This window comes from Giraffa tippelskirchi, chromosome 11 (assembly GCF_054371585.1).
Source record: "Giraffa tippelskirchi isolate mGirTip1 chromosome 11, T2T-mGirTip1v1.2.pri, whole genome shotgun sequence".
Taxonomy (NCBI): Eukaryota; Metazoa; Chordata; class Mammalia; order Artiodactyla; family Giraffidae; genus Giraffa; species Giraffa tippelskirchi.
Genome location: NC_137285.1, coordinates 91,125,473 through 91,135,127, shown reverse-complemented (window position 1 = coordinate 91,135,127; position 9,655 = coordinate 91,125,473). Strand labels below are relative to the sequence as shown.

At 41.8% G+C, this 9,655-nt stretch overlaps 1 long non-coding RNA gene across 1 annotated transcript; it reads right to left on the bottom strand.

Annotated features, from left to right (window-relative positions):
* Positions 1-340: 340 nt before the first annotated feature.
* Positions 341-8,759, bottom strand: LOC145527429 (uncharacterized). The gene is made up of 3 exons (XR_014069747.1): positions 8,711-8,759; positions 4,583-5,327; positions 341-2,104 (listed from the first exon to the last, which is right to left on the bottom strand). It is a non-coding gene; the product is annotated as an uncharacterized LOC145527429 (long non-coding RNA).
* Between the last annotated feature and the right edge of the window lie 896 nt (positions 8,760-9,655).

Below are 9,655 nucleotides of genomic sequence, written 5' to 3'. Positions count from 1 at the left end.
TGGACACAAGATATGAGAGAAAGCAAAAATCCAATAAAAGATGGTAAGCATATTCAAGCAGAAATTCTCCAGGAGATCAAAGTAAGGATTGTGAAAGAAGGATTCATAGGAGAGGCGAGATGTGAGCTGAGTCTTAAAGATGGACAATGGAATATTCCAGATGAGAGGAACTGTAGGGCCAAAGCCACAAGGATGGATGTGCAAAACACATTCAGGTGTGGTCACTGAGTCTGTGCAACTGCAACTGAGTTCGTATGGGGGTGGAGAAGGGAGACTGGAGAAAAGATTGGAGAAGTAAGTGGAAGTTAGAATATGGTGAACTTGAATGACAAGTTTGCTATGTGGTTTAAATTTTATTGAGTTCAAACAATTCCTGAGTTAAGTGTTAATTATTAACCCCATTTTATAGACAAAGAAACTGAAGCTCATAAAAGCTAAGTAGTAATTGTCCAAAGTCAAATAGTGAAAATTTGCTGAAACCAGACTGGAATTGAGGTCTCAGTCAGTTCAGTTGCTCAGTCATGTCCGACTCTGTGCAACTCCATGGACTGCAGCACGCTAGGCTTCCCTGTCCATCAACAACATCCGGAACTTGCTCAAACTCACGTCCATCGAGCTAGTCATGCCATCCAACCATCTCATCCTCTGTCGTCCCCTTCTCCTCCTGCCGTCAATCTTTCCCAGCATCAGGGTCTTTTCCGATGAGTTAATTCTTAGTATCAGGTGGCCAAAGTTTTGGAGTTTCAGCTTTAGCATCAGTCCTTTCAATGAATATTCAGGACTGATTTCTTTTAGAACTGACTGGTTTGATCTCCTTGCAGTCCAAGGGACTCTCAAGAGTTTTCTCCAACATCACAGTTCAAAAGCATCAATTCTTCACTGCTCAGCTTTCTTTATAGGCCAACTCTCACATCCATACATGATCACTGGAAAAACCAAAGTTTGACTAGACAGACCTTTGTTGGCAAAGTACTGTCTCTGCTTTTTAATATACTATCCAGGTTGGTCATAGCTTTTCTTCCAAGGAGAAAGTGTCTTTTAATTTCATGGCTGCAGTCACCATCTGCAGTCATTTTGAGCCCCCAAAAATAAAGTCTGTCACTGTTTCTATTGTTTCCCCATCTATTTGTAATGAAGTGATGGGACCAGATGCCATGATCTTTGTTTTCTGAATGTTGAGCTTTAAGCCAGCTTTTTGACTCTCCTCTTTCCCTTTCATCAAGAGGCTTTTTGGTTTTTCTTCACTTTCTGCCATAAGGGTGGTGTCATCTGTGTATCAGGTTATTGATATTTCTCCCAGCAATCTTGATTCCAGTTTGTTCTTCATCCAGCCCAGCATTTCTCATGATGTACTCTCCATATAAGTTAAATAAGCAGGGTGACAATATACAGCCTTGACGTACTCCTTTTTAGTACTCCAAATTGACGTTCTCCAATTTGGAACCAGTCTATTGTTCCATGTCTGGTTCTAACTGTTGCTTCTTGACCTGCATACAGATTCCTCAGGAGGCAGGTAAGGTGATCTGGTATTCCCATCTCTTGAAGAATTTTCAACAGTTTGTAGTGATCTACACAGTCAAAGGCTTTGGCATAGTCAATAAAGCAGAAGTAGATGCTTTGCTGGTATTCTCTTGCTTTTTTGATGATCCAACAGATGTTGGCAACTTGATCTCTGGTTCCTCTGCCTTTTCTAAATCCAGCTGAACATCTGGAAGTTCACATTTCACATACTGTTGAAGCTTGGCTTGGAGAATTTTGAACATTACTTTGCTAGTGTGTGAGATGAGTGCAATTCTGCAGTAGTTTGAACATCTTTTGGCATTGTCCTTCTTTGGGACTGAAATGAAAACTGACCTTTTCCAGTCCTGTGGCCACTGCTGAGTTTTCCAGATCTGCTGGCATATTGAGTGCAGCATTTTCACAGCATCATCTTTTAGGATTTGAAATAGCTCAGCTGGAATTTCATCGCCTCCACTAGCTTTGTTCAAAGTGATGCTTCCTAAGGCCCACTTGACTTCAAATTCCAGAATGTCTGGCTCTAGGTGAGTGGTCACAGCACTGTGGATATCCTGGTCATGAAGGTCTTTTTGTATAACGTGGTCCACTGGAGAAGGAAATGACATACCACTTCAGTATTCTTGCCTTGAGAACCCCATGAACAGTATGAAAAGACAAAAAGAACTGAGGTCTATTTCATTCCAAATCCTTTTACTCTCTTTACCTAAAATGGTTGAGCAGATTTGAGTGATAATTACTGTTGGCCAATGGGTGCAAAATTCCAACAGAAACTCCTATTTTAGGAAGTCCTATTTTATGTCAAGGCCAAGAAATAGAATATGTAAATTAAATATCAACTGCTTGGACCAAGAGGAGAATAAGCACTGTGGAAGTGGCAAGACCCCTAGAGTTACTGTGCCTTGTATGAATCTTCAAGAGGGACTTCATCATTGAAGGCTAGACTTCCTAACCTCAGAGTAGGACAGTCCTCCTTCCAACTCTGTGTATGAATGGAAGCACATTCATTTCTTAAGAAGCCCATGTTGGGTAGGGAGTCAAAGCAGCTAAGAGTGTTTGGATCAATGGCCATCCAACATTTCCTATTTGAGTAATTGTCCTCCTTGGAGAATTAAAGGATTTCCAAGACTCAGGTCCTTGAGTCAAATCCAGTTAATAAATATCCCAAGGCAGTGTGAGTCACTGAAGTGACAGAGGCTAGGGCCTCTGAAGCCACTTTGCTTGCAAGCAACATATCTAATTGTAAAAAGGGCTTATTGTTTCATGTCACTGTAAAAAACAAAGAGCTGAGTTGACTTCAAGTATAGCTAGTAATAGATCCAGGTGCTCAGAAAATATATGTGATGCGTCTTTCACCACCTCTTAGCTTTGCTATTCGCAATAATGGTTTCATTCTAGGGTCATTTCTCTAAGTGGTGGTAAAAATCACTAAAAGTTCACATAATCCAAGGGAATGAGAATAAGGTGACAATGCGTACCTGCTAAGTCATTTCAGTCATGTCTGACTCTTTGTGACCCTATGGACTGTAGCCCGCCAGGCTCCCCTGTCCATGGGATTCTCCAGGCAAGAATACTGGAGTGGGTTGCCATGACCTCCTCCAGGGGATCTTCCCAACCCAGGTATCGAATCTGTCTCTTATGTCTCCTGGGTTGGGAGGGAGGTGCTTTACCACTAGTGTCACTTGGGAAGCCCAAGCCTAACAGTGGAGTGTTTCCCTTTCCAAAAATGCAGCAGAATTCCTAGCACTAGGTCTTAAGGATCTAGCTTGAGTCATATTCCTTAACCTATTACAGCAGCCAGAAGATGTCATGCTTTGATTGGCTAGTCCTGGCTCACAAAGCTTCCCCCGTGGTCAGGAGAGAGGCCCAGTTGCATCCAAACCACATGGTATGAAACTGGGAAACGGATGATCCTCCAGGGGGAATGGGGTTGCCATTACTAAAAGATAAGCAAGGGTTGCTGGGCAGCTTCAGAGTAGTGTTGAAGGTTCTGCTGATATAAGGAGTGGAGACAGGCCAAAGGGATAGGAGAAAAGAGCTATCTACCACTGTGATGAAGTCGACTGGCTTCTAAGTTTCCCACTTTCTGTGGGAAGTCTGTCCCTCCCGTCTCTCACAACTTCCTCGCTACGCCCTTTGCTCTGGACTTGCCAAACAAGCTGGGCCCCGTCATGCATCCAGGCCTCTGCATGGCCTGGTCGTCTGTCTGGAATGCAGACGCACCCCGACATCCTCCTCATAAGTCTGTATTTTCACATCCTTGAGCATACCTCCCAGCAGCACATCAGACATTCTTTTCTGTCTGTTCCCATGGCAATTCAACGTTCCTGGAGGGGGCGTGGGGTGGTGCAGTAGGCAGTGACCATTACATGTTATGAGCTTCCCTTGGGAACAGTGACATATAGTATGTCACCTTGATAACGCCTAAGAGTTTGCTGAATAAATTGTTTGCTGATTGCTGCCTTTGAGGGGGCAAGGGAACCCAGTCCTTTCCTCACAGCTGATGTGTTATAGGTACTACACATAGGACATGTATGTCTTAATATCATGTGTCACTTAATATCAATCCTTAGCAAAGACATGAAGCAAGGTCTTTCTGCTGAGCATTCCAGAGAGCCAACTCTGCCTTCCTCACAGAACATAGATGTCTTTTTAGGAGACATCAAAATAGAAAATCTTCTAGAACTTTCTAAGAGAGTAATTTAGATCCTTCCCTTACCGCTGTGACTCAGTGCTATATAAATCTTTGAGGTCCCTTCTAGTCGAGTGTGAAGTGGCCTGATCCTTCCCACAGAGGCTTCCTAACAGATATCACGATTTGAGAGACCATTAAGACAGATGAAAAAAGGCAGAATATTCCATATTTGATGACAGAGCCACCATCCATCTTCAGGTAACCCAGTTTATTCCATGTGAGGAACCCTGGGGAGGCCTACTTGGGATTAATATTCTTGCCATCATTTTTCACAATGTGGCATATTTAGGACAGGAACCGTCAGACATTTTATAAGGTGCTTCCCTGGAGGCCACTGGTAAACCTTCGTTCTTAACAGGGCAGAACTTTTACCTTTTTTACGTTGTGAGAACTGTGACGGTGATCTTGCCAAGTTTCCAGAATGCAGCAGGTCCTGCCCAACCAGCCCGGTCAGAGCGAGGTGATTGATAAGCCAAAGTCTGAGGCACCAAAAGGAAAAAAAGAAGGGAAAGCCTCTGAAGGGGGCAGCTAAGAATAGTTTTCGTTCCTCACCCTCCCATGATGCTCTGGGATGGTCTTGGTAAGCAGGCGGCTGCGTCCGTCTTGGGAACGTCCATTGCATTGTCACAGCAGACATTAGTGATCAAGCAGGGCATTCTTGCTCTCAGGACCTGAGCTGATCCTTCTTGTAACTGAAAGTGGGGTCTAGCTGCTTGCCACTCAAAAGCCAAAAAGGGGACAGGGTTGGTGGAAAGGAAAGTTTGCTTTATTTTGCATGCTGGCAACAAAGAGGGAGTGCAGATGCCTGTCCAAAGCTTGACTGCCCCCCACCCCCACCCGCTGACAATCAGCGGGTGTGGGCAAGAGCTTTTAGAGGCTGAGGGAGGGAGGTACAGGCAGAAATAGTACAATCAGCTCTGAAAGTAATCTTGTAATTCGTCATCAGTTGTCCGACTAATGTCATCTTGATTGTTTTAAGCACAGTGACTCTTCGGTTCCGGGGTTGGTTTGTTCCCATTTCCTTGAGGCCAGTTCTTGGAACTGAGGCAGTTTATGTCAGAGCTACACTCTGGGCATCGCGTAGTTAACTTCTACCACCCGGTGGGGCTTTCAGCGTCTGTAAGACAGCACACAGCATATGGCTCAGAATATTATCTGTAGCCCTTGAGAATCAACTAAAGGTTAGTGACGACATTGTTATTATTTGGTCCCTTTGGCTGTTTTCCTTTGTTTGTGCATTTTCTCACTTCTCTGATTAAACATATTCTTTGGCTAAAGTATATCCACAGACAAAAAGCAGGTAAAGGACTTGGGGGACAAGGACTGCGAGGTCTTGCTCTGTTTCATCATCACAACCAAATACTTAGAAGAGGCACCTGAAATGAAACTCATTCTTGTCTAGTATCCTTTTCTGTGGCTTCACAGTGAGTTCTTGTAACACCTTTTCCTACTCTAGCCAAATTTCACTGATTCTCTAATATTTCTCCTCTCTAAATCCTATTTGACACTCTTCATCATCCCAGTCAGTTCAGCATTCACTTGCCCTCTATTTATCTTAAGGCTTTCCAGTAAGATCATAAGGATCCTCTGTATCCATAACTTCCACAGTTCCAGCCAGAGGAAATAAAATTGCTCACTGATTGGCAAATGAGTTTTGGGCAAATAATTTAGCTGGTGAGTATGTGGGGGAGGAAATAACATTTATACAGCAATAGCTGTGTGCTGGGCACTGTGTCAAGTGCTGTACACACTTTACCTAATTTAATGCTTGCAGCAGAATTTTGAGGTAAGTGTTATCATCCCTGTTTCACTGGTTCAGAAACTGAAGTTCAGAGGACTTATAGACTTGACTAGGTGGTGCAGTGGTAAAGAATCCACCTGCCAAAGCAGGAGACACAAGAGCCATGGGGGGTTCAAACCCTGGGTCAGGAAGATCCCTTGGAGGAGGCCATGGCGACCCCCTCCAGTATTCTTGCCTGGAACATTCCATGGACAGAAGAACCTGGTGGGCTACAGTCCTTAGGATCACAAACAGTCGGACACAGCTGATCAACTGAGCACTGACACACAGTAATAAAGATACCCAGAAAGAATGGCAGGACTTAGAGAGATCCCACAGAAGAACTTGGGATATATAAGACATCATGGTTTCTGAGGTTCAATGTATTTGATAGGTTCCATATTAGGATAATGGATGAAAAGGGAATAATTTAAATCAAAATTACCATGAAAAATTCAAAACGTGGCAACTTCAAGAACATAAGAATTTAATATATATATATGAAAATATATTTATTACTTTATTCTTACCAATGAGACTTCTTTTTTCCAGCTTTATGGAAATATAATTGACAAATAAATTATACATATTTAAAGTATACAATGTGATAACTTGATATATGTATACACTGTGGAATAATTACCACAATCAAGTTAATTAACAATCCATCACCTAACATAGTTACTTTGTGTACACATGTCTACTGAGAATGACTAAGACTTACTCTCAGCAAATTTGAAGTACACAATATGTGATATTGACAGTGACATGCTGTACATCAGATCCTCAGAACTTCTATTCATCTTGTAACTTAAACTTTGCAGGCTTGACTAACATTTCCCATTTTCCTCACCTGTCAGCTCTGGCAAATACCATTCAACTCACTGTTTCTATGAGTTTGACTTTTTTCCTTCAGATTCCACATGTAAGTGAAACCATAGAGCATTTGTCTTTCTCTGTCTGGTTTATATTCCAGAGCACAATGTCTTCCAGTTTCACTCTTGTTGTTGCAAATGGCAGGATTTCCTTTTTCACGGTTGAATAATGTTCCGTTGTACATATAGCACATTTTCTTTATCGATTCACTCATGCATAGACACTTAGGTTGTTTCCATATGTAAGATATATATATATATATATATATATATTTAAATTCCTGTTCATTATTCTTACTCACTCTCCAAAAGATATTCACTGTTGCCTGCTGCAGCCCCACTCCACTGGCTGGTCTGGGAGTTCAGCCAGCTGGTGGAGCCTTTTCTGAGAAACTGCCACACTGAAAGGTGTTCTGACCCCCTAAGGCCCAGGCTTGGGCCCTCAGAGGGGGTGTGCAGAGAGGCCCAGCTGCTTGGCAGGGCTGCTTTTCCTGAACATGGTACAAGCACATGAAGGTAGTTGGAGTCCCCTAGGAATGGATAAATTTGTCATTCGAACACCCAGAATCCAGAATACTCTGCAGAAGAAAGATCCTGGAGGAAAGATTTACAAGCAGGCCATCACTGAATCTCTGAAGAGATCAAGCCCTGGGCTTTTAGAGTTGGAGCACTGACTCTAAGACCCTAGACCTCCAGAGAACTAACCTTAGGGAGTATCAAATAATGAGAACGCACACAAAGGAAATCACTTGAATACAAGACCCAGCATCACCCAACCACAAGTAACACTCTGTGCAGGACATCTCATCTAGACAACAAACAAAACAAAAATGCAAACCCAACCAAGAGCAGACATGATTACCACCTCACTCAGCCTTGCCCATCAGAGAAAAAACAAACAAACAAACAAACAACAACAACAACAAAAACTCAGCACAAATGTCACCCTATAGGAAGCTCACACAAACCACTGGACCAACCTTAGGAGGGCAGAAACCAAAAGAAAGAAAGAATTCAACCTTGAAGCCTGGGAAAAGGAGACCTTAAACACAATTAGTTAAAAAAAAATAATGAAAAGGCAGAGTAATAATGCACAAATGAAGGAACAAAGTAGAAAAACACATAAATACAAATAAATGAAGAGGAAATAGGAAAACTACCTGAAAAAGAATTCAGAACAATGATAGTAAAGATGATCAAAAACCTTGAAAACAAATGGAGAAAATGCAAGAATCAATTAACAAAGACCCAGAGAAATTAAAGAATAAACATACAGAGACAAACAACACAATTATTGAAATTAAAAATACCATAGAAGCAATTAATAGCAGAATATCTGAAGCAGAAGAATGAATCAGTGAGCTGGAAGATAAAATGGTGGAAATAACTTCTGAAGAGGAGAATAAAGTAAAAAGAATGAAAAGAACTGAAGATAGTCTCAGAGACCTCTGAGACTATATCAGACACACCAACATTCAAATTATAGGGGTCCCAGAAGAAGAAGAGAAAAAGAAAAGTTATGAGAAAATTTTTGAGGAGATTATAGTTGTAAATGTCCCCAACATGGAAAAGGAAATAGTCAATCAAGTCCAAGAGGCACAAAGAGTCCCATACAGGATAAATCCAAGGAGAAACATGACAAGACACATACTAATCAAACTACCAAAGACTAAACACTAAAAAAGAATATTAAAAGCAGCAAGGGAAAAGCAGCAAGTAACATACAAGGGAAACCCCATATGCTTAACAGCTGATCTTTCAGCAGAAACTCTGCAGGCCAGAAGGGAATGGCAGGATACATTTAAAGTACTGAAAGGGAAAAATGTACAACCAACATTACTTTACCCGGCAAGTTCAGTTCAGTTCAGTTCAGTTCAATCGCTCAGTCGTGTCTGACTCTTTGTGACCCCGTGAACTGCAACACGCCAGGCCTCCCTGTCCATCACCTACTCCTGGAGTCCACCCAAACCCATGTCCGTCGAGTCGGTGATGCCATCCAACCATCTCATCCTCTGTCGTCCTCTTCTCCTCCTGCCCCCAATCTTTCCCAGCATCAGGGTCTTTTCAAATGAGTCAGCTCTTGGCATCAGGTGGCCAAAGTATGGGAGTTTCAGCTTCAACATCAGTCCTACCAATGAACACCGAGGACTGATCTCCTTTAGTCCAGCATGGATCTCATTCAAAATTGATGGAGAAATTAAAAGCTTTTCAGAAAAGCAAAAGCTAAGAGAATTCAGTACCACCAAACCAGCTTTGTAATAAATGTTAAAGGGACTTATATAGCCAAGAGATACAAGAGAAGAAAAAAGATCTACAAAATCAACCCCAAACAATTAAGAAAATGGCAATAGGAACATACTTATCGATAATTACTTCAAATGTAAATGGATTAAATGCTCCAGCCAAAAGAGACAAACTGGCTGAATAAATTCAAAAACAAGACCCATATATATGCTGTCTACAAGAAATGCACTTCAGACCTAACGACACATATATACTGAAAGTGAGAGGATGAAAAATATATATTCCATGCAAATGGGAAGCAAAAGCTGGAGTAGCAATTCTCATATCAGACAAAATAGACCTTAAAATAAAGATTACAAGTGATAAGGAAGGACACTACATGATGATCAAGGGATCAATCCAAGAGGAAGACATAACAATTCTAAATATCTATGAACCCAACATAGGAGCACCTCAATGCATAAGACAAACACTAACAGACATAAAAGGAGAAATTGCCAGTAACACAACCCTACTCACACCAATGGACAGATCATCAAAACAGAA